Here is a 16,760-nt window from a genome sequence, read left to right as displayed (position 1 = left end):
CATGACCATATCTAAATGTAATTACCTCCCAAAGGTCCCACTTCCAAATACTGAATACCCTGGGGCTTAGGGGTTCAGCATATGAATTTGGGGGAACACAAACATTCCCTGCATAGCAATGAAAATAGTTTATATAATGCTGTGTTCTATTTACAATAGCCAGGACATGGAAATAACCTAAGTGTCCATCGACAGATGAATGGATAAAGAAGATGTGGCACATATATACAATGGAATATTACTCAGCCATAAAAAGGAGCAAAACTGAGTTATTTGCAGTGAGGTGGATGGACCTAGAGTCTGTCATACAGAGTGAAGTAAGTCAGAAAGAGAAAAACAAATACTGTATGCTAATACACATATATGGAATCTAAAAAAACGGTACTGATGAACCTAGTGGCAAGGCACCAAGACACAGATGTAGAGAACGGACTTGAGGACACGGTGGGGGAAGTGGAAACTGGGGCGACGTGAGAGAGTAGCATTGACATATATACACTACCAAATGTAAAATGGTTGGCTAGTGCGAAGCTGCTGCATAGCACAGGGAAATCAGCTCGATGCTTTGTGACAACATAGAGGGGTGGGATAGGGAGGGTGGGAGGGAGTCTCAAAACAGAGGGGATATGGGGATATATGTATACATATAGCTGATTCGCTTTGTTGTATGGCAGAAACTAACACAACATTGTAAATCAGTTATACTCCAATAAAGATATTAAAAAATAATAATGCTATGTCAAGCGTTCTAAAGGTCCCTACATCCCAATAAATAGAAGTTTTAAGGAAATATGGTTTATAAGTTTTAATAAAATATGATTTATAATTTTAAAATAAACTAGTGGAAGAGTATGGTACAATAAGGAAAACCTGAATTTTAGGGTTCATTCGGCTACTTAGTTGTTTGTTTTTTAAAATATTGGCCCTAATACTCTATAACTGGGCAAGGTGCTGAGCATCTTTGATTTGAAATTTTCTCTATTTCTTCAGTTAAATAATAGCACTTTTCTCACAGACTTTTTTGAGAAGGTTAAGTAACTTCTCTGCTCAGAAATTTCTCAGAACCTAGTAGTTTCTCAATATTTATTTAGCTCAGACAGCACAGCCCTGTGGAAAGTACAGCAAAACACTTTGGGGAACCTCTTATTCATGTCCAAGAATTGATAGACTTGACATCTTCTACTATATTTCTCATCTCTACAGTGGTAAAGTCAGATAACAAATAGATAAATGCCATAAAACTTGTTACGTACCCTAAAAATTTCTAAAATCAATTTCCTAAAGTTAGACTAAAGGGAGAAAATAAAAAACAACCATAATTCTGTAATTCTGATAAAAACCAGTGTAATATTCAGTATTTTTATATCTGCTTTCAGAAAGACACATTCTAGCATAAGGTATCTCTGCTACATACGTATGTTTTAATTTTCTTGAGTAAATACTTAGAAGATTCATGTAATGGGTGGATATTTACCATTATGAGAAATTGACCGATTAATTTCCAAATGGATTATCCCATTTTCAGTTCCACAGCTGCACACAAAAGTTAACTAAGTCCTCCCCCAATTCCTTTGAGGTCAGTATTATCTTCAAAGTCATTTTTAATGACCAAGCCTGACTTTGAACCGATCAAGTTTGGTCCCCCCGGATGACTCCTTAACCACTCCATCACACCAGTTTTCAGCAAGCTCATTTTACTTCCATTCATCATAATTAATTCATTAAATGTGACTGAGAATGTAACTTCTTGGCCATTATATGGAGCCTTTCATTTCCCCTGGCAGCATCTGCACTTGCATATAAACCACTCCTCTGCTACTCAGACTCCTGCTTTAATATTCACTCATTTTTGTTTTTCAGTTTAAGGGCAGACTAATCCAATTTCCTGGTCAAGAAGGGTCCTCTTTGCTGTTAAGCTTTTGATGCTTCTCTCTGAGTCTCTAATAGCCTCTGAGGTGATTCGCATAGTCTCCTCACTTGAATAAGGAAAATAATTCTTCTCCTCAGTTTCCTACCTTTTACTGATTGGACCACAAATCTTGCAGTCTGACATTCTCAAATTCCTAACTATTTTAGTTAGACAGTTTCTTCAAGTGTTCACTTCTTTGCTCTTCAGGATTATAGTATATGCCCTGGCATGCATGGAAGAGGCTAAAGAATAATTCAAGCAGCACAAACTCTGACTAGGACATTGGACTTTTGCCACCATTCCTGAGTTAAATATATCCTGTCAACCACTCTCCCTTCTCCTGTAAACATACTTGGAAATGCCGAAATTGATCTTGCAAGCTGAAGTTAAATCCAAACAATGAATAAATTCAGGTTAGAAAAAGTCAGATATCTATCTGATACCGCACATCTTTAAGAAATAAGTTCAAGTTGTTTGCTTGAAACTTTCAGTTTTTCAATTGTATTAGCATTAAAGCCATGCTGACATGGTGTTGAACGTCCAAGGGTTAATACTGTGGTTCAGATACTCATTCTAGAAATACAGTATCATTATCAAAGTGACAGCTCTGACTCCCAAAGGATAGATATCACATCAGTTATAAAATGTTGCTCTTTTTCAGTCACTAAAGACAGTACCAAGGCTGTCAACAGCAGGCCTTGCTCTTTTACAGAAATAAAATAACTGGCGTGCTTCAGAAGGGTAAACTAGATCGTCAGGGGTCTGTATGACATTGGAAAAAAGCTTCTGAAGTGATGGATTGGGGTTTATTAATACACAATAACTTCCATTCAAAGTCCTAAAAACATAAATAAGTCACACTTATGTAGCACTTGTACTGCATCTAGTGCTGTTCTAAGCACACTTATAAATTCAAGTAATAGCAAGAACAACTCTACAAAATAGCTACCCTTTTTTCCTGCTGTCATCTGAGGAAATAAGGCCAAGACATAAAGTGTCTCATCCAGGATCATGCGGCTTTGAGGATCTGAGTACATGCTTTCTCCTTGCAGTATAAAAATGAGTAAGATCCAACTCCATAGGCTCCTCTTCATTCTTGGAAACTTAGCAAAACTAGATTTTCTTGAAACGAAAAATAGAAAAATCACCAATTTTGAGAATATGGGTAATATCTTTGGTTCTTTATCCACAATTCATTTTTTTTATTTTTTATTTTTACATCTTTATTGGAGTATAATTGCTTTACAATGTTGTGTTAATTTCTGCTTTATAACAAAGTGAATCAGTTATACATATACATATGTTCCCATATCTCTTCCCTCTTGCGTCTCCTTCCCTCCCACCCTCCCTATCCCACCCCTCTAGGCGGTCACAAAGCACTGAACTGATCTCCCTGTGCTATGCGGCTGCTTCCCACTAGCTAGCTATTTTACGTTTGGTAGTGTATATATGTCCATGCCTCTCTCTTGCTTTGTCATAGCTTACCCTTCCCGCTCCCCATATCCTCAAGTCCGTTCTCCAGTAGGTCTATGTCTTTATTCCTGTCTTACCCCTAGGTTCTTCATGACACATTTTTTTTCTTAAATTCCATATATATGTGTTAGCATACGGTATTTGTCTCTTTCTGACTTACTTCACTCTGTATGACAGACTCTAAGTCTATCCACCTCATTACAAAGAGCTCAATTTCGTTTCTTTTTACAGCTGAGTGATATTCCATTGTATATATGTGCCACATCTTCTTTATCCAGTCATCCGATGATGGACACTTAGGTTGTTTCCATCTCCGGGCTATATAGAGCTGCAATGAACATTTTGGTACATGACTCTTTTTGAATTATGGTTTTCTCAGGGCATATGCCCAGTAGTTCATTTTTGAAATATGGACTTAGTCATCTGCAGATGGATCATCTGCCAGTCTTTTATGTTTTCTCACAGAATGGAATAAAGGCACACTTATTTTGGCTAATGTCTCTCAGTAATTGTGCTTTAACTTTATCCTAAAGGAGAATTTCCAAAATGGAGAAATAATAAATAATACTTTCATGCATATTTAGTTCATATGAGGCAGAAAGGCTAAGTCATTCTGACTTTCTCAGTATGGAGATTAATAGACTAGATACCACTTCCCTAGTCCATTGTGGTCCATAGGTGATTGATTACCCGGAAGAGTTTGTGAAGGTGGAGCAGTAAAGAGTTTTACTTGTATGTGTTATGTGTGGCATTTGATAAACCTGGACATTGGTCAGCATGTTTGAAAAAAAGGGCGATACATCTGCCATTTGCCAAGCAGGCTAAGTGGAGCTTAGCTAATGGATAACAAATTAGTCGGGGTCGTAGGGTATTTCCTCTCTTTTCCAACTTTCTGGCCTCTATTTTTGTGTCTGATACTTTTTAGCTGTGTGACTTAGGAAAAATTAATCTCACTGGGTCTCAGTTTTTTCATCTGTAAAGTGGTATTAATAATGCCTTCCTAGTTAAAGCTATTGGGAGGATTAAATAAGATGGTTGATGTTGAAGTGACTTGTAGTATGTCCGACTTGTGGAAAGTCCTTAATAATGGTTAGCTTTCATTTCTTTTTTAATAATAGAAATTTATTTATCTTCTATACTCTATATTTGACCTATTTTAGGAACAATGGATTATAGAAAAATTGTACAAATCACGGTTTCAATCTAAAGTCTATTGATAACTAGATTTCTGACCTTTGTCAAGTCAATATGGCTTGATTTCTCAGGCTTTCAGTTTAATTACTGCCAATATGGAGTTAGACTAAATGATTTTAATCTCCTCCAGTACTAAAATTTTTTTATTCACCTCATAAATCTTCAAATAATTTAGTCACTCAAAATATTGGACATTAAAAATCTTAAACATTATTCATTATCCATTCATCTGTCGATGGACACTTAGGTTACTTCCATGCCCGGCTGTTGTCAATAGTGCTGCAATGCACATTGTGGTACATGACTCATGATTCTTTTTGAATTATGGTTTTCTCAGGGCATACACCCAGTAGTAGGATTGCTGGGTGATATGGTAGTTCTATTTTTAGTTTTTTAAGGAAGCTCCATACTATTCTCCATAGTGGCTGTATCAATTTACATTCCCACCAACTATGGAATCTAAAAATAAAAATGCTTCTGAAGAAACTAGGGGCAGGACCGGAATAAAGATGCAGACATAGAGAATGGACTTGAGGACACGGGGAGGGGGAAGGGTAAACTGGGACAAAGTGAGAGAGTGGCATGGACATATATGCACTACCAAATGTAAAACAGATAGCTAGTAGGAAGCAGCCTCATAGCACAGGGAGATCAGCTCGGTGCTTTGTGACCACCTAGGGTGGGAGGGAGACCCAAGAGGGAGGGGATATGGGGATATATGTATACGTATGGCTGATACACTTTGTTATGCAGGAGAAGCTAACAAAACATTGTAAAGCAATTATACTCCAATAAAGATATATAAAAAATATCTTAAACATTATTCAAATAAAGCAGTGCATTTTCCATAGAAAAAATTCATTTTGTTACTTTAATAGTCCCATTTTCTCTAGTTTTATTTGTGCTGAAGTTAGATAAATTTTGTTATTATCCAAAAATACTCTTTAATGGGTCGAATTACATAAGTAATTATGTTTTGAGCATAAATATGTGGGTGAATTCATCACATCATATAATTAAAGAACAGATTCTGAGATAAAATTAAAACCAGTGTATTCTTAGTTCATCCTCACAGTATAGACACAAAATGATATCAGAATTAGTGTCTACTGTTATTACTAATACTCTCAATTACTCTATTACCCACTAAAGACACAGTAAAATACTACTCATTATAAAAAATGTAATCAGTGAAAACTCAAATCCTTTCTTTTTTGATAAAAATTTCCAGTGAATTTCTAACCCTTGGTGTAATTGCTCTCATGAAACAATTTCTTAAAATTCTAAATATTCATCGTATATAGAATATATTCATATATATATCGTATATTGAATATATTCATGACATAATAGAAATATACTGTACATTAAAAAGCAGACTCAAAATAGCAATAGATTTGGAGTTTTGACGTGACTTTCAAAACATTTTGCTTTAGAAACTTTGGAATTAAACACTAAAATGAGAAAGATGATTTCTAATATGTTCATTATGTCCACTCTCAAAAATAAAGTGTGGGCTGAGTTGTTGACTTTCAGTTTGAACAGTTGAGCACTTTGGTAGGTACACCGACCATTACAGTATATTGACTTATATAATATATGATAACCTCAGTTATTGCCCCTTTGTGAAACATTGACCAAGTTTTTAAAAACTCTTTAATACCCAAGCTTCTTTGTCTATAAAATGGAAATAATAGTATTTAGAAAAAATTTGAGAATAAATTAATTAATGTATAAAAATGCTGAGAAGGGCTTGATATTCACTACCTCTTTGATTTGCATACATTATTTTATAAGTAATATTTTTCCTTTACTAGGAAAGGGGTCTTGAAGAGACGTACAAATGGTTTGGATATTGATGTCCCAACAACTATATTTTTGAAGTTATATAGGTGCATAACTTAAAACCAAGTAATGAGGTTGTTAAATTATACTATAATTAATGTTTGTGTGCAAAATACTTTTGTTTATAGGGCTGGAGGGTTAGTGTTAAGCCAAGAAAGAAATCAAAATATATTAAAATAACTATAAAATTACAGAGATGCTAGATTATACTTCCATTTATTTTCTTATCCTTCACATTATCTTGCACATTTTAGTAATTTAGAAAATATTGAACTGATTTAAAGTGAATTAGGGGATTACCAGATTTCAACACAGAATTATGTGGAGTTCTTTAAAGGCAGAGTTCAAGGTTCTATATATATAGATTCTAATTCAGTATGTTTGGAGAAAATCCCAAGTTAGGCGCTTTTTATCAGGAGTCCCAGTGCCCCTCATGATTACACTTTTATAAGCACAGCATTTTTTTGTGGTTCATTAAATATATTTCCTGGTAAATGTTTTAGCAGGCATAGAAAGTACACAGAAGTTAAATATTGGAGAATTTTAAAAAAATTTGACAGGGGCACAGTTTCATACAAGCACTATTACAAACTGAAACATATTGGTATTGACTAAAATGTTAAAGAGCATCCTCCTTGATCAACATATCATCAAGACCTTTACTCAAAGATAGGTCAACATAAAATATTACAAAACAATGCAAATTTGTAGGAGGATTACCTACATGAGTTGATGGGGGTGTGTCCTTGGGTACATAGATGGAAACATATTGTCTGGTCCAGGGGTTCTCAACTCTGGCTCTATCATAGTATGATCAACTTGGGGTGCATTTAAGATATTGATTATATGTGATCGTGACTGTGTGTATATTATTCTTCAAGAAAACTTTTTATAAAATACTGATTTATGTCAAGTCCAACACTCAGCTTCTAAATCAACTCTTTTAGAGTGAAGTGGAGTCGAGGCATTGGTACTTTCTCCAAAGTTTCTCAGAGAATTCCAGTGTGGGGCTAAAATGGGTAATAAGCAAGAAGCATATGTATTCCTCAGAAGTTGGATGGAAGTTGGGTAAGGATTTTAAGAATAGGAAAAAACAACTTTCTGAGCCATCCCAGATGAAGATAGTCCTTTTTTTTGTTTGTTTTTGTTTTTTATTTTTTGCGGTACTCGGGCCTCTCACTGTTGTGGCCTCTCCCGTTGTGGAGCATGGGCTCTGGACACGCAGGCTCAGCGGCCATGGCTCACGGGCCCAGCCGCTCCGTGGCATGTGGGATCTTCCCGGACCGGGGCATGAACCCGTGTCCCCTGCATCAGCAGGCGGACTCTCAACCACTGCACCACCAGGGAAGTCCGAAGATAGTCCTTTGACATTAGACTTAGAACCATCCATCAGGCCACACATCTTTCAAACAATGCATTCCATTTGTTACTTGTCAGGTTATTCATGTGTAGGAACAGTATTGTTATGTTTTCTCTGTCTTCAATTACACCTTTAAATGAAGAATTTGTAGTAAGTACAGGAGACTTTAAGAGTGCCGAATGTCACCAAGTTATGAGTGGTAATATTTCCACTTTGAGATCTACCCAACTTTGATTCTTTGTGAAGATTATAGTGTAGAAATATACAAAGATTTCCCCAGTAAGACCAACCAGAGGCTATTTATTCAGAGTTTTTTACAGCATGGGAGTCAGTCCCCATCATTTATGTCTATTAGGCACTCAAAGGCAGGCAGTGGAGTAAGAAAGCTTTATAGGGGGGGAAAAAAAAAGGAATGCTCCAGGTATTGTTCTAGTTGGAGATTATTGGCATGGGGAAGCTGGATGCAGGCTACCTAGAAGTGGGACATCTTATTTGGTTGATTTGTGGAGCACATTCTGTGGTTAGTCCTGTATTGGAAGGAGGGGGTAAAAAATAGGGAGGCTGGTCATCATTGACCAAGTTCTGACCTTTCTGAGCTATTTGCTGCAGAGGTTGTGGTTTGACTTCCCAGATTTTGTTGCTGTAGAAGTTGTGGGTCAGAGTTCTATTATCCTGTGTGGTCTGGTCATTGTCCCTTTATATATTCAGTCTCTCAATAAGCTAAAATAAACCATCTTTATCAGCATCTTAATAGAATCTAGCCTTTTGGGGAGCTGAATGAATTCTTTAAGGTATTCATTATTTACTCAAGAATGACTGACTGAACACGCTTAAATCCTCTAAATTATTGTTTGGAAATATGCAGTGCACTGAGAAAATCTGGTTTGCTTAGAAATTACATGAGTTGCAGAACAGTCTTACTAAAATATCTACTCTTTTTTAAAACTAATATTTCCTATTATGAAAAGCCATGTGAGAATAGATTCAATATATGCAATGCTGAATATATTGAAATTTCCTGAATACAAATTTATTTGAACTTTATATCTTTTATGTTGAAAAGAATGAGGTGGGTGAGTAGAAGATAAAATTATTTCTAAGCATTAGACATTTTAGTTAGGTTAGAGACAGGCTTTAATCTGGGCAGTTGTCACTGCTTGTAGGCAAGTGTCTTGTTTTGTAAATAAAGTTTTATTAGAACACGGCTAGCCCATTCCTCTAGGTATTGTTTTTGACTGCTTTCCATACAACTACAAAGTTGAATAGTTGCAACAGAAGCCATGTGGTCTGCAGAGCCTACATTTTTACTATGTGACCTTTTTACAGAAAAAGTGTGCTAACTCCTAGTCCAGGACATGTCTAAATATGTTAAAGTATGATATCTAGGTCCATACCAATAAAGTGAGGCTATGGAACCAACCCTTCGAGACAGATATAGGTTATCAAGCTTTACTGAGCAAATTAGGAAATTAAAAGAAAGGTAAAGATTCTTTATTTTCCCTATTGTCACCATAGAATTCCATCAGTTCTTTGGAGGGAAGACTCCTTTAGAGCTGGTATTGTCTTCTACTTACAGGATGTATCTGGATCAATTAAATCTTGCCATACATGAATAATTTCAACCCCTTAGGTAATTAGAACATTCGTTCTGCCTCACAGTTAACTATGAGATTAAAAAGGTAACTTTTGATTTCTTTAAACCCATTAGCTGAGCTCCAAAGTGTTCACATTTTCATACTAATGGAAAGGTGACTGAATAAGAACAGAAATCACTCAGTTAAATATATCAGTTAGGTAGTACTTTTCTAAATATTTGTGTGTCTGGTAAAATGTCTTAGGGCCCTCATTTTTATATTTTAATCTCCCATGTATAAACCATTTTTTAAAAGATTCTTAATTTCATGAAACCTATTCTTTTTCTTTCAATTTATAAACATTTACTAATGACTATTCTTTTTTTATCTACATATTCTAAAGAGACTATTGAGTGTTTCCACCCATGCATACACACACACACACACACACATGCACATACTCTCACTCTCTCTCATACACACCTCTGCATTTCTTAAGCACCATGTAAGTACTTTTACTAGGTAATTGAATCCTTACTTTGTAAGCTCCTAAACTACAAAACTAAATAATATTATGACACTAAATTTAAAATATAAGTCATATTGATAAAAATCACTCTAGAAAATATTAAAAGGAGGAAAATAAAAATAATTTGTATTTTCAGTACTCTAATGATGAACATATATTTTTAATAACATATTTTAAAGGATTTTTGTTGTAATACACCCTTCACTGTCTCTATAAAATAAATTTTTTGAGATGATATGCAGCTTTCTCATTTTGCTGAGTTATTAAAACCTAACATGATTTATTATATTGTCTTGTAAATTAGTAACATTTGGGGGAGCAAAAGATATATGCCTAAGTGGCTCTAAGAGAACTGGTTCTAAATTGCTGTCCTTCTATGGTTCTTTTTCTCTCTTTATCAGTTTTTCTGTTTTCCCCTGTTGGAAATTACCAATTCTAATGCCAAATATGTTTAATTCCATATTAATTCTATTTTCTACTTCTATATAATTTCACAGCATACAAATATTTTTTAAAGTACCTAAGTACCTAACAAATGGGATAGCTTCTGGTGATGAAAAAAAAAAAATTGCTTCCCTACTCTTAAAAAAATCCAGTCTATTAGAAGTGAAGGGTATATACACAAACAATTACATTCCTCTGATAAGTGCTATAGTATGTGTAACAAAAACACTGAGGAGAGAGAGCAATTCTTCCAAAGCACATTAGAAATATATCAAAAAACTAATGCATAATCATCAAAGTAAAAGATACATATATAAAATAGCTACTGATTTTTTTTTAAAAAAAATTTAAACTATTATAGGTGTTTTCTGGACTTTTACAAAGTAAAATAACAAGTAAAATTAGTATGCCTTAGGGGATCTCTAAATAAATAGCTTTATTTTCCCAAAGATAAACCTTTGTCACTTGCCTGAATTAGACGTTAATAGAATATTATTAAAAATAAAGTAGTGCTTATTTACTGTTTATCTATGTATCTACCTATGGAGAGATACATTATACCTTCAAATACAATTAAGAAGAGGAGTAACCTTTCTGTTTTTGAAACATAATGAGGACATGTTTATAACTACTCTGTCCAGGCTGACAACTCCCTCTCCCCCAGAAATAATTCTTATTATTTTTTTGTTATAAATACTGGTTGCTATGCTCATGAATAGTATGAATAGAAATGTGTATTCTGCACTGTGACTTATCATATCAAGTAATGCTAGCATTATCTATTATTGTTTATAGAAATACACATGAGAGAATGTGATGTATTTCCAATGGTTAAAGATTGACTAAAAAGTAGTACAATCAATTATTTGGAATTTTATTCCAGTGACCATCAAAAGTTATACCATGACTAACAATTCTGTTTGCATATTTATTGTAATAACTCCTGCTTGCATAGGGTTATATAGTTCTTCAAGGCATTTTTACTTATATCAGCATCTTTGGTCCTGAAACGACCTTTTAGATAGACCAGACTGGTGATTATTATCATTTTTTAAAGAAGAGGAAGCAGAAGTTCAGAGGGTTTAAATGATCTGCCCATAGTCACAGAGTGCTCTTAAAAAGAAGGGTCACAGTAGATGCACATTTTTCTTTTTTTTATAGAAAGGATTCAAGGGCAGCAACCTGTTTGGAATTTAATTTTATCTCTAAACTAAATATTAATACTTTATTCTAATGAGTATTCATGTGAGCAAAATTGAGACTGAAAATAAGAAAGCTTGTGTACTGTTTTCTTGAAAATGAATATTATATAAAATAGTCATCAAAACAGCAGTACAATTTTCCATAATTTAATCAATCTCTAGTGATTATTTTAAAGTACTTTCAGCTTATAGTCTTCTTGCCAAATACCTTACTTTGTGTTAGAAATAATATGATAATTATAATATTGCACTTGTCACATAGATGAATGTGTACATATAAATTATTTTTCTTGAAAAATACACATCTATACATTTTTTCCTCTTTCAACTGGTCTGTCAACCAATAAAATTGAATTCTGTAGCTAACTCCAAATTTACCAAGTTAGAAATATAAAATGATGGAGATAAAAGTAAAGTTAAACTTAGTATACTAGTAACTTTCTTCAAGTACGTGTGTTTAATATAATCATGTCATATTTAAATATAAACTTTCAATTCTTAAATTTATTAGGTAAATTTCAAGTCCTTTTGATCACCTTACTCATGATCATGTAAAAACATTCTATATATATGGAGCCATTTAAACAGATAACATTCTCAAATTTCAAAATGTTACATTCTAGAATGTCCCAACATATCTAGAAGGGAAGTATTATAGAAATCCTAATAAATAAATAAATTAGTTAAGAAAGTGATAAATTTGTTACAGATATAGCCAATTTTTTCTTATCTTGGGGGAAGATAGAAAATGAAATCCATAGATAATCCTCAAATCTGATTTTTGAAGTTACATTCAATTTAATGGAAAGGCTGGCAGCAAAGGGAAAAGAGCAAAAAAGATGTGGTCTCTCTTCATTCACAAAGACGTGTTTAGACCTGCAACTCTAAATGGCTGCAATTCTAGCCACCAGGTTTACTTTGTGGTTACAAACTGAAAACAAGATCTTGCATGGCCCCCAAGGTGTTGCCGCAATAGCTGTGACTTATGGACAAGTACCTTAACTCCTGAACCTCGAGTTCCTCAATACTTAAATTGAATTTCTAAAATCTACCTTTGTAAATTTGTTGCTTGGATTAGAACCTGTGTACTTTTTCTAACACAATTCCTTAGACGTACTAGCAGCCCAACAAAAGTATCAATTAGTATTAGAATGATTAAGATTAATTCAGTATTCCTTTAACAGTAATTGCCTATTCAGTTATAAAAGATGGGGGAAAATATTGCCCAGTTCTAGAATATGTACACTAGTGACTTCTTTCCAAAAATGTGTTAAAATGTTTGTGAGGATTTTTATTGTCTATGCTTTCTCATTGGAATTAGTTTGAAATACATCTGTCTGCTTCAATAGATGTAGAATTTACAAAACACATCTCTTGGATGGAAGGGAATTCAGGCTAAGATTGTGTTCTAAGTGCAAGAGTCAAGAACCATTTATATTTAGTTAAGTGATGCTTGCAGGACCAAAATGCTGGTTCTGTGAGGGATGGGACAGTATCCAGAGCAAGAATGCTGATGCTAATTCACGAATTATTTGAACTCCATGAGTCATAGCTCACTCTTCCCTTATAGGTAAATATAAGACACACAGGGGAATGGCCAATGGCTAAGGTAGTCCTCTTTTAGAGAAAGCATATATATAGAAGGGAAAAGAAGGAGGCAAGAGAGAGTAAGGAAGGTACGAGAGGAAAAGAAGACAAAGAGGAAGAAAAGGAAGAAATAAGAAAAGTGAAAGGGAGGGAGGGAGTTATTAACTAAGGGAGCAACTAAGGATAGGGAAAAAATTTGACTAATTTATTTAACATCTTAAGTCTCTGTTTGCTCTAAAAATGGAGTTTTCTGGTTGTCTGTTTATTTTTACTAGACTCAGCTTTATGGTCCCTTCCAGCAAAAGCAATTCCAAGAGAGTGGATGATAGTAGTCAGGTTTTTGGGGGGGTTTTTTTGGTTTTTTTTGCGGTACGCGGGCCTCTCACTGTTGTGGCCTCTCCCGTTGCGGAGCACAGGCTCCGGATGCGCAGGCTCAGCGGCCATGGCTCACGGGCCCAGCCGCTCCGCGGCATGTGGAATCTTCCCGGACCGGGGCATGAACCCGTGTCCCCTGCATCGGCAGGCGGACTCAACCACTGCGCCACCAGGGAAGCCCAATAGTAGTGGTTTTAATAGACTACAGTCATTAGAAAAAAATTCTCTTTTGCCATATCAAAATTTTAGGAATGTTCCTCATTGACACTTAAATAAGCGTCAGTGCCAATGAAAAAGGCAGAAGGGGAGAAAGTACAGGACATGCGGGGGGCAAAGTTCTATTTGTCTCAAGGCACTTCCAATACACGTAGACAGGACATGGATGCCGATTCCCCCAGAAGGCTTCTGCTTACCTGGTGTGTGACAGTGGGCAAGCATCCTTACAGCAGAGCCAGAGCACCAGCTATAAATTGTGAGTTATGAGATACTGGACTCTTTAAGCACAAAATCAATCTCTTCAATAACCTCAGTACTCCCGTGGGTCCAACATTCTGCCCAATGTTCCTGTTTCGGGAACTCCTTTGAGTTATGACGGCCTTCAGAAAAAATCTTTGTTAAGTCAAAGTATATGACTTGAGAGGTTTAACAACCCAGTGTCTTATCAGTTTGAATTAGATAATTAGCTGTCAAAAAGAGCCACTGGAGAGAGAAACAGTGGTTAAGTATATTTAATTGAGCAGAAGAAAGAATAGAGAAGGAAGGATTTTCTTCTGTTACAGTCATGCTATCTTCTGCAATAGCATTGCACAGAAAGCAGGGGCCACAGAAGGACTTAGGATAGCTACTGAAGAGAAAACAACAAGAAAGATAGCAGCAAATAGGCCAAAGTTGGCACAGAGGAAAGAAAAAAAGTTGCCAACTGTCTGATTTTGTTCTTAGACTGTCTCGGCCTGGATGCAACTTACACATTTCTACCCCCGATCTGATAGTGAAATATGAAAGGTGGGATGCTGGAGAGACCAGTGAGCAGTCCTAGATCAGGAGCAATAACACAGCTCCAGGGACAGCCTCCTGTGTAATATCCAAGGGTAATTCGATTGCAAATCCTCAGGAAGAAAAACAAACAAAAAGTGTGTAGTAGAGTTCTCAGTGTTCTTGATAATTTTTTCTCATATGTCCTTGCAAACTTAAAGAGAAAAGAATGGTTAATATTTCTTTTGAAAACAGTGTAAGTCCAATTTCTAGATATGTTTCCCTATTCCTCCCACTAATTACAACTAAAACCTGTGAACATCTTATAGAAAAGAGACATAAAAAGGCTCTGAGAGGTAGAGAGAAAAAGGCACATTAGCAAGAGATCTCGACACCCGAGGAATGGCATGGTGCTAAGTTTCTTAAGTGCTGCATTCACCTTGTGTAGCCAGGCTGGGAATGGGAGAAGCAGGACCCTTGGAAATACTAATAGGTACAGACCAAAAAGATCTCCCCAAAGTCTGGTCTCTCTGGTCAAAAATCCAGGAAAGGAATAGTCTATCAAGACAATAACTTTTAGACAATAACCACTCCAACAAATACACAAAACAAACAAAATCTGTGGCTGGTTGCAGCCCTGCGCAGAGCTGAGTGGAGAACTTAGACTCACCCGCTTGCCAGCCTGTTGAGATGCTGCCTCAGGCCTGCCATCGTGGTGCCTGAGAAGAAGAGTGTGAGGGGCCCAGACTTTCATCACCTCCATACAGGAACAAGTCATGCCCCCCCCTTCCTCCAGCAGTGTCACCTGGAAGCCTGGATGTCCCCACACACCTGGCAGTAACCAGAGGGCCTCCCCTTCACCTGCAAAAGTGGTGGCAGAGGAGGCCTCTTGAAACTCGAAATTTAAACATGATCCTGAGTCTTATGCCACACTACTCAAAATACCCACGTTTCAATGGAAAATCACTTATACCAAGAATCAGGGAGCTCTCAAACAGAATGACAAAGACAATCAATAGATGCAAACGTGGAGATAATACAGATGTTAGAATAATTTGATGAAGATTTTAAAGCAGCCGTCATAGAATGTAACAATCAGTTATGAAACTCTTGAAGCACATGAAAATAAATGGAAAAATAGGCAAAGAAAAAGAAAAAAGATATGAAGAAGACCCAAATGGAAATTTTGGAACAAAAGTACCATAACTGGGAAAAATGATGGACTCTAAAAGCAATATAAAGAATCACTGCACTTAGTACTATCATCTATTTTAGTTTTGTGAGTCTATTTTTTATTATATGAGGATTGAAATTTGGGGAAGAAAATGTTTATTCTGTCTCTCTTCCTGCCTTTCTCTTTATCTCTTTCTTGTTTAAATTACCTCATTTGAAAGTGATTTCAGCTTATTTCTTTACTAGGATATTCTTAGGAAAAGACTAAAAGTTTCTCCCTGATAGTGTACTTATTTGTTTGTTACCAAGATCATAAATTAAAATTGTTGAATAAGAAAATAAATTTTATATTACATTATCTATTCTAACTCAAATTATTTTGTTGTAAATATAGGCTATAGATTTCCAACTACAACTAATTTTAGAACTTACTCGTTTTGCTCCCATTGAGAGTTAACAGTGTAAATTATCTCCTCAAGTATTATTTAATTTGTTTATTCAAAGTTTCTCTTTAAAAATTTGTGACAACTGTTGTTTGATCTTTGACTTCTGAATCTCAAAAAAAGAATAAATAGAATCTGCTGGTTTTATTGCTCAAAGAATAATAAGCCATTGCTTTACAAATTCAGCTTTTGTCACAAATATTTTCAAAGTAAGTTTGAAGAATAATCATAGAAAGATTTTTTTAAACCTCTTAATTTCCTTCATTTATTAACCTTTGAAAATTGCACAGCTGACTTAGTATGAGTCATTCCATGGAGGTGCATACATAGTTACAGAGGCTGAACCGCACTTGTGGAATAAAGGAAGACTTCCCAGAGGAAGCAACAGCTAGAGTACATCTAGAAATGTAAAAACGTTACTATGATGGTCTGGTTTTTGTAAACTTTTGTGAAAACCAACTATACTTTTATAGTTCTTTATAGTATAGTTGGTTTTCACATAAGCTTACAAAAATCAGACCACATCAGATTATAGTAACTTTTTTGCATCTATATTTTCTCATTCAAAAAAGCTTGACTGAACTCTAACCATGTCATCTGGTATATAGATATAATTATTCTTTGTAAGGTCCACATCATGTTTCGTAAAGTGAATATACCACAATATTTTCAGCTATTTC

The sequence above is a fragment of the Phocoena phocoena genome, chromosome 1 (genome assembly GCF_963924675.1).
Source record: "Phocoena phocoena chromosome 1, mPhoPho1.1, whole genome shotgun sequence".
NCBI lineage: Eukaryota > Metazoa > Chordata > Mammalia > Artiodactyla > Phocoenidae > Phocoena > Phocoena phocoena.
This window is presented reverse-complemented; position numbering follows the sequence as displayed.